The 9,857-nt window shown below is 35.4% G+C and overlaps 1 pseudogene; it reads left to right on the top strand.

The window, feature by feature from the left end:
• The first annotated feature begins 4,687 nt into the window (after window positions 1-4,687).
• Window positions 4,688-8,444, top strand: LOC130835580 (40S ribosomal protein SA-like; annotated as a pseudogene).
• Window positions 8,445-9,857: the final 1,413 nt, after the last annotated feature.

The raw sequence follows: 9,857 nt of genomic DNA, 5'->3' as shown, positions 1-9,857 counted from the left end.
GGCAAAAAAAGAAATGTCATGCATACAGAGAAATATCTGATACCCATTTAAAGGAAAATACATTGAATCTGAATAACACAACCCAAGAAGTGTTCTGAGTATCACAAATAAAAATTAAGGAATTTCTGTTTTGTGCTACAGTAATTGAGTGTATTTCTGGGCACAGCAGATCATGAACATAGAAGTGATATATAATCTTTCTGGAGATAAATGGCTGAATAATTTTCTGTACAGAAAAAAAATAAAAAAAAGGAAAATACATTAATAATGTCTTAGAATCATGTCAGTTCCATTTGCAAAATGAAAAAAGGCTATCAGATAAACTTCTGAAAGCCCCAGTCTCTATTTTGGCATTGTTCAGATTCTGTAAGAGCACAGCCTTAGACCACTTGACATGGTCAAAGACTTTCAGCAGACCTTTCAATCCCAGGGGAGATCCTAGGTATCAACCTTTATTCCTATAGAACTGTGGAAAATTGAAACAAAGAAAATTTAGTATACATACAGTTCCGCTATTTCCACTTACATACAAGAAAAAAATACCATAAAATCAAACAAACAAACCAAACAAACATTTCAATAGTGGAACTTATTTGGTCCTTAAAGTGACCTTATAAAATTTATATTATTGCCCATTCAGTTAACAAAAATATGAGGTTCAAAGTGTTTAAAGGATTTGCCATAGTTTTCAAGGCCAGATGTCAAAGGATTTCAAATTACAATATTATAATGTAGCATTTCATTTGCAGTACTACAGCAATATGAAAAAATGTTGTGGAGACAAGGCTAAAACCCTCCTGATTCAATTTCAGTAATTTTCAGAGCCCCTAAAAAGGGATGTTTATTGCAGCAGATTAAGAAATTCAATACAAATATAAAATCCATTTATATATATAATAAAGTAAAAACAATTCCTTCTGTTTGTTTTAATTTCCCCCCACCCCTACTTTATTTCATACATTTACTTTAGTATAGAGCTAGAAAAAACAATTTGCAAAATTTTAACTCACAGTCATAACATAGAGAATCATTTAAGATATGTTGTGATGGGATGTTGATATTTGATTCCAAATAACATCTGAGAGCATTTTCCATTAAAACCCATTGTAATGACTAATGGAACAATTGGAACAACAGGGATGGTGAGGTTAGGCAGTAATTGAAGGAGTTAGTGGTGTGGCTTGCAAGAGAACTGTGCTTCTATTCAAGTTTTTCCTTTAACTTGTTCTGGGAATTCAAGTAGTTATGGAGGACCAAACCAATGCAAACACCTAAGGATTTTCATCTCTGTGTTTATGCCTTTGGGTAAGCCTCTTTCCTTCAGTGTGGAGTAATCTGTGACTTACTTCTAACAGTATTTGCTAAAGATGATGGGATGTTAGACGATATATAAGAACTTTTTCTTAGCAGACTGGAGCAAGAAACCCTCCTGTGATTTAATAAACTAAGTGGCCATGTTGGAGAATGCTTTGTGGCAGAGAATGGCAGAAAAGCTCTAGGAAGAGCAGAAAGCCAGTGTCCTAGGAATATAGCTATGAGACAATGAATTCCATTAAGAACTTGAATGAGATTGCAAGCAGAGCCTTCCCCTATGTAGCTTCTAAGTGAGAATGCAGTCTGGTTGATGCCTTGATGGTAGCCTTGAGGACCCTAATCAGATGACCCAACTATGGACTCCTGACCCACAGAGATGATGATATTAAAAAATGTGTGGTTTTAAATCATTACTTATGGTAATTTGTTATACAACAACAGAAAACTAACACAATAGTTTACCTCCTCAATTTCTTTAGGCCTGAGTTGAAAAATTAAATACATTTTTGCTAAGTTTTATTCTAAAAAGTTTTCTTGGTTGTAAAGGTCTGGGGTTTGAAAATGTAACCCAAAAAGGGGAAATCAATATTTTCATTTGAGCAAGAAGGTTGTGAGTCTAAAATACAAACCTAGGAAGGCATATAGGGTGTAACACATATAGGGTGAAGTTGAACCCCATGTCACGTCCTATATGGGTATTCTTGTTCAGTGATCACTTTAAAGGAGTCTGAACAGCTTCCCTTTGAGCCATTAGGCAGATTTCCTAGTAAAGGCAGTTATTCATAATCCCTGCGCTTTGGGAAAGTGTCCTATAGACTCAGGGAAGATGTCTGATTGCTCTGGCAGATGACCCTCTTGAAACTGACAGAATACTAGATCCTTAAATTCACAGCTACATGGATTTAACCTTCTTTACCTAGTGTAATTCCTCTACCTACATTAAATTCTGTCTTCAAGATCTAGGGTGAGCCTCCTAGATAGCTTCCTCCACAAGAGGGCAGACAGCAGTATCAAGCAGTATCAGTAGTATTTCATCTTGTGGAACTGAAAACCACAGCCACAGAAAGACAGAGAAAATGAAAAAGCAGAGGACTTTGTACCAGATGAAGGGACAGGATAAAACCCCAGAAAAACAACTAAATGAAGAGGAGACAGGCACCCTTCCAGAAAAAAAATTCAGAATAATGACGGTGAAGATGATCCAGGACTTTGAAAAAAGACTGGATGCAAAGATTGAAAAGTTTACCAAAGACCTAGAAGAATTAAAGAACAAACAAACAGAGATATACAACACAATAACTGAAATGAAAAATACACTAGAAGGAACCAATAGCAGATTAACTAAGGAAGAAGGGCAAATAAGTGAGCTGGAAGACAGAATGGTGAAAATCACTGATGCAGAAAAGAATAAAGGAAAAATAATGAAAAGAACTGAAGACAGCCTGAGAGACTTCTGGGACAATGTTAAACACACCAACATTTGCATTATAGGGATCCCAGAAGGAGGAGAGAGAGAGAGAGAGAGAGAACCCGAGAAAATATTGGAAGAGATTATAGTTGAAAACTTCCCTAACATGGGAAAGAAAAGAGCTACCCAAATCCAGGAAGCACAGAGAGTCCCAGGCAGGATACATCCAAGGAGAAACATGCCAAGACATATAGTAGTCAAACTGACAAAAATTAAAGACAGAGAAATATTATTAAAAGCAATAAGGGAAAAATTACAAATAACATACAAGGGAGCTCCCATAAGGGTAACAGGTGATTTTTCAGCAGAAACAATGCAAGCCAGAAGGGAGTGGCATGATATATTTCAAGTGAGGAAAGGGAAGAACCTACTACCAAGAATACTCTACCCAGCAAGGATCTCATTCAGATTCGATGGAGAAATCAAAAGCTTTACAGACAAGCAACAGCTAAGAGAATTCATCACTACCAAACCAGCCCCACAACAAATGCTAAAGGAACTTCTCTAAGTGGGAAACATAAGAGAAGAAAAGGACCTACAAAAACAAAAACAATTAAGAAAATGGTAATAGGAACATACGTATTGATAATTACCTTCAAAGTACATGGACTAAATGCACCAACCAAAAGACTCAGACTGGCTGAATGGATACAAAAACAAGACCCATATATATGCTGTCTACAAGACATCCACTTCAGACCTAGGGACACATACAGACTGAAAGTGAGGGGAAGGAAAAAGATATTCCATGCAAATGGAAATCAGAAGAAAGCTGGAGTAGCAATACTCATATCAGATAAAATAGACTTTAAAATAAAAAATGTTACAAGAGACAAGAAAGGACACTACATAAAGATCAAGGGATCCATCCAAGAAGAGGAGATAACAATTATAAATATATATGCACCCAATATAGGAGCACCTCAATACATAAGGCAAATGCTAACAACTATGAAAGAGGAAATGCAAGCCAAAAACAGAGACACAGATGTAGAGAACAAACATTTGGACACCAAGTGGGGAAAGTGAGGAGGCTTGGGGGGGAATGAATTGGGAGATTGGGATACCAATTTGTACACTCTAAATATATGCTGTTTATTGTCTGTTAACTGTATCTTAATGAAAATTCCTAAAAAAAAAAAAAAAAAAAAAAAAAAAAAAAGATCTAGGTCTAGGGTAAGTAGTGGATTCGCTCAGTTTTCCTTCATGCTATAAACCAAACACACTAATAATTGGACATCCAGAAACATAACAGGAGAGTATATTCTGCTTTTACAATGACATTCTCCTACCAGATTCACAAATCTGAATTACATTTTTTCCCCAGATTTAGACCATATACCCAATCCAGAACATGCAGTTTTTGTTTAAAGAATTCTCACTCCATGCTTACTATTTGGTTTATTGTTTTAAAATATGAGAATAGAATGTCTTTCCCTACTATTAGGAATTATTCCTTTGCAAAAGCAAGGGCTCACAAAATACTAGTTTGTTGCTTTATGGCTACAATTTTATATATTCATATAAAACATTTTTTGTTTGTATTTTGATAAGCTGGTACAGTTAGTTTGCCTCATCATTTTCCTAGGATAAAAACCAAGAAAAAAACAGACATTTTGGAGTTGAGAAATGTGAATTAGTATGTAAAAATCTCTTTTAGACAAAAGTGAGTGAAACATAAGCACCTACTCATGTTTTTCGCTTCTCTATTTGAAAGTAAGTGTGTTACTTAATGAAGACCTATCCCCAGGTCATTAAAAATTGCTTAATTGTCTCTTCTGCATTCTTGCCTTTTCTATCACCCCCCTCTTTTTTCTTATCATTCTGCCTCCAAATCCATTGGGCCTGAGTTCCCATCAAATGCATGTAATTTAAAACTTGCTTCCCTTTAACAGCTCTTCGGAGATGTTGGAGTAAAGCAAAGTTTTATACATATTAAAACTAAAATGTGAACTACCAGTTAGGAATGTAGACGAGAATTGGTAGAGTTATTGGAAGATAGGAAATGGGTTTCCTTCCTGAGATTTTAATTTGGTGGTATTTTCCATAAGGTGCCTGGAGCACTTGTTAACATTCATATCATGCTAACAAGATTTATTTTTCAGAGAGAATATAAATTGGGTAGGAAAATGCTTTGGGAATGAACAAAGGGCTGGTATGAAGAAATGCAGGAAATGTGCCCTACCTTTTCAAACGTGCATGGACACCATCACTCCTGAGCCGCTCTTTTACTTCCTCCCTTTGCTATTTTATTTCTCTTTCTATCTCCCTTCCAGACTCCATTTTAATTCCTTTCTCAAAAAGCCTTTTAGTACATAGTTCAATGTTTACATATCAGTTTATCCTAACACTCCTGGTACAGTCTTTCTTATTTTTTGTTTAACATATTTAAAATAATCAGCACATTATAGTTCCTTAAGGCTTGCACTCAGTGTCTCTATCCAATTGAATTATACTTTAAGCACAGCTATTTAGTAAAAATGTATTTGTCATTTCATTTTCAGATGTTTTATTATATAAGGTGTGTGTGTGTGCCTGGTAAGATAAAAAACACAGTCAGATTACCATTACCTGATATTTCAATTCTGGATTTCACATAATATGTCTAGCATCTGTGTATAGCATGTATTGTTTTTACGTCCTTGTATTTTCATGAACATTTCATGAACTTCATTCTTTGAGAGTAGAGTCTTGGCAAAGTACTTGTCACTGATCATCTTTGATCAGCTCAATAAATATCCTCATGTCCTGAAATAATCTTAAGAGAAAAGAAGTGACTCAGCTCTAAATCTCAGTCATTTCACCAGTTTTACATCGTTGCTAGTAGTGCTTAGCTTCATTTTCAAAAATTACATAAAAGAAAGGAAATTTCATAAAGAAGTTGCAGAACCATGGACCCAAACAGGAACTGTAGTTTTTGTATGTTGCCTATGGTCTGAGGACCACATCTATTTGTTCCTGAAATTCCTATTTTACAGTGAGTTTTAGTGGACCTAGTTTATTTTCAGCTTCTTAGGAAACTAACACTGGAAAGATCGCAGATACTTTGTAATTGAGACACTTCTTGAGATTTGCACTCCAAAACATCGACACAAAAAATAAAGTGCATTCCATAATTGCTAACCACTTTCGATACTGAGAATTTATTTTCTGCCACTAAATGTATAATTCTTTAAAATCTATTATTTCTTCAAACTCAGGGCAGTTTAGCAAAAGAAATAAGAACAGTTTCACAGTGCCATCTGTTCAATACACATGTTCAGTTTGAATCGGAATATCTGCATTTCTATGAACAGTTGAGCAAAGTTCCTTTTTATTCATTCCCTGGAAGATTTTTCATTTTATCATTGCTGATTTTGTCCATCAATTTCAAAATAATACATGCTCATTGAAGAAACCACGACTTTCACAGAAGTAAAAAGAATAAAATAATTTCCATTTTGTGGAGGCCATATCATGGACCCTGAGTCAGACTCCCGGATTATAATCTCAATTCCAGCCTTTTCAAAATACCTAAATTTAGAGAAATTACTGTACTAGCCTCAGTTTCCTCATCTATAAAATGAAGTTGATAATAGTGGATAAATAATAATGTTATTTTGAGATTGAAGCAAGCTTATTCTTTTATTGTGAATAACATACTTCCTTACATGCTACAAATGTCTAAGTATTATCAATATCATTATTATTTAAAGCAAATTATTTTTCAAAAACTGCACAACATTTTGTGGTTATTTTATAAAGATGCTGTTTTCATTCTTTAATGTGATAAAGAAAAAGTACACTAGCTTATTTTAAAATATGTTAGTGATTAAATATTGGCAGATATAAATTTAAGTTAAAGCAAAAACCAATAAATAAGTGTCAGAATTTCTCATTCTCTCCTTACTCATATAATATTTAGAGAGCATCTTAAAGGCCCAGGCTCGAACATCCCATAATGAAGCAAGAGGCATTTCTAACTTTCCCAATAAAGACAGCAAAACATATATATATAAATGTAAATTACATACATATGTAAGTGTACTTATAAATATTCCTGTATCTGCACTAGATTTTAGTTTTACTGTTCTTCTGTATGCCCTATTCAGTATGCATCACAAATAGTATTTATCATAATCCATCCATTAGTTCACTTGTGCTAGCATCACATTTCCAGAGACTCTCAGACTACCATCATAAGTTAAAGGCAGTATTCGTTGGCTGTATTTATATATCAACAAACAAATACCACCCATTAAATAACTGAAAAGAAGAAAATAGGAAAAAAATGTGGAAAAGAAGGTAACTATCATCCAAAGTTAATTTTTAGAAATAAATCTTCTAGAGAATATAGTATTTTTGTAATTTAAAATACTTAAGGCAATCAATTAAGAAATCTGTATCTGGAAAACATTAATCTAAAGTCATGTTAATTATTTACTATTTTTTCTTAAGAAATTATTGCAATGCTCTATATAGTGATTGCTAATAAACCACTTAATACTTTACAATTATAAAAACACTTAATTTTGGTTTTAAACAGACTAAAGAACATAAAGATGAGTAGAATTAGCAATGCACTGAGTTCTGTGTGAAAACAGAGTTCATCAAAGAGCTCTTTCCCTTCTTGTGTCACTTCATATCTGTGCTTTAGCTTTATTGTGTATAAAGAGCTGGACAAGATCACATAAAATGCCCTTTCCATTTATCACTCTAATTGCTATTTTGAAATAAACAAGGGTTATATTCTTATGATAACTGATATCATAGTCTTTTAAATATTTAATTAAGAAACCTAGGCTTTTTCTGTGCAACTCAGAGAGAGATCCGCACAGTATTGTTCTGGGTTTCTGTCCTAAATTAAAGGGAAACTTTCACAAGGTCTGGAGCCTTTGATGTCCTGCAAATGGAGGAGAAGGACATCTTTAAATTTCTTGCAGCAGGAACCCACCTGGGTGGCATCAACCTTGACATCCCAATGGAACAGCCCATCTACAAAAGGAAAAGTGATGGCATCTACATCATATATCTGAAGAGCACCTGGGCGAAACTTCGGCTGGCAGCTTGTGCCAGTGTTGCCATTGAGAACCTGGCTGATGTCATCATTCTGTTGTTCAGGAATAATGGCTGGTGAGCTGCACTGAAGATTCTGCTGCCCCTAGAGCCACTCCTGTGGCTGCCACTTTTCTCCTGCAGTCTCACCACATGGGTCCAGGCAGCCTTCTGGGAGCCGAGACTTCTAGTGGTTCCTGTTCCCAGGGCTGCACACCAGCCTCTCCCAGAGGTGTCCTGTGTCAACCTGCCACCACTGCTCTATGTCACATGACTCTCCTCTGTTCTGTGTGGACATTGTCATCCAGGCAACAACAGGGGAGCTTGCTCAGTGGGTCTGAGGTGGCAGATGCAGGCCCCAGACGTTCTGCGCATGTGTGGCCTGACTGCTGCATCTGCAGAGACCCTAAAGATTGTGAAGAGGAAGAGTGGTCCACTGCTGGAAAAGTTGTGCCCAAGGAAGAGTGTAGGGCAAGTGGGCTGTTCCAGCTCTGGATTTCACTACTACTTCCCCAGAGGTCACAGTCTGGTCTGTGGGAATAAGTCCTCCCCCCTTCTCACCACCTCCACCCCCACCCCGACACAGGGCTGGGCTGCACAGACACTGCTCAGGCCATTGAATGGGTAGGGACTACAACTGAGTGGTCTTAAGCTGTTCTCCCACAGATTCAACCAGAAATGAAAATAAATTGATGGAAAATAAACAGCTTGTTTTAAAAAAATCTGGAATCTTTGCTCTAAGAAAGAGATAATAGATGGTAATTATCTGGATATAGACTCTGTAGAGTACACCATCAAATTTTAAATTCTTATATTAATAATCACCATTGTGAGTAAAGAAAACATGCAGTATAGTGTTCATTATTCATTATAATGTCTTGTAGAATATAATTGCCTAAATCGATCTGTGATAAAACCCTAAAATATATTTAGTGATGAAATCAAGTTTATTTCAAAATTAATAAGCCTTTATTGAATGAGAAAGCTTTGGAAAAACTTTTTTTAGAATACATTTGGGAAAGACTTCAAAAAATTTCCACGATTAAATTGGATTTGGGCTGCTAAAATCCTTCTCTCTGTTTTGAAATCATGAGCTCTCTAATGGATTTTAAAGAATTGAGTTTAATGTATCTATGAGAAATGGAACAGTCTTGAAGATTCTGGTGGGAAGCAGACTATTTAAGTATCTTGCCTTTTTTTGTTGGAATCCTCAAAATAAATATGGAAAATATTCAAAAGATGAGTGGAGGATTTTTGTTAGGATCAGGCAACAAACGTTGTCAGCAGGTCTGAAGTAACAGAAATCTGTCCTTGCCAGAAAAAATGACAAGAGCTGTTTAGACCTCTAAATAATCTATATATCTTTGTGAAAAGAGGAAGGAAATTCACATTAACCTGAATATTTATGAGATTGTGAGGAAGCTTCTGTAACAAGTTAAATATGAATTTGTCACAGGAAATATGAGAAAAGAGATTTTGTGAAAGAAGGGGAAATAAATTAAAGGATAAAGATGCAAAAAGAAAGTAAAGGAAGATGCCAGGTGACACAAGCAGATATAGATAGGGGAAACAGTAAATTAATACAGAAATTAAAAGAGAATCTACTGAAATAGAGAAGAGTGAAAAAATAAACTCCCTGTTACTTATACGGAATGCTAGAAAGTAGGCAAACATAAGTATTAAGCTCTTGAACATATTAGGCGAAAATTTTGCCTTGTTTATTATGGTAGTTTTGAGAATAATTTTCACCAGTTAGTAATTCCAGTTGACAATTCTTAAAGTGTGGCAGGTGAATGGCTAGCAATCCAGTAAACTCTCTGATGTCAATGGAGTTCTTTAAGAATATATGCTTTACTGACAGAGAACAGACTTATGGTTGCCAAGGGGGAGGGGTTTAGGGGAGGGGTGAAGAGGAAGGTTGTGGTTAGCAGTTGAAAGCTATTATACATAGAATGAGTCAATAACAAGGTCCTACTGTATAGCACAGAGAACTATATTCAATATCCTGTGATAAATAATAACGAAAAAGAATATTAAAAAA

The sequence above is a fragment of the Hippopotamus amphibius genome, chromosome 14 (assembly GCF_030028045.1).
Source record: "Hippopotamus amphibius kiboko isolate mHipAmp2 chromosome 14, mHipAmp2.hap2, whole genome shotgun sequence".
NCBI classification, from domain to species: Eukaryota; Metazoa; Chordata; class Mammalia; order Artiodactyla; family Hippopotamidae; genus Hippopotamus; species Hippopotamus amphibius.
This window is presented reverse-complemented; position numbering and strand designations above follow the sequence as displayed.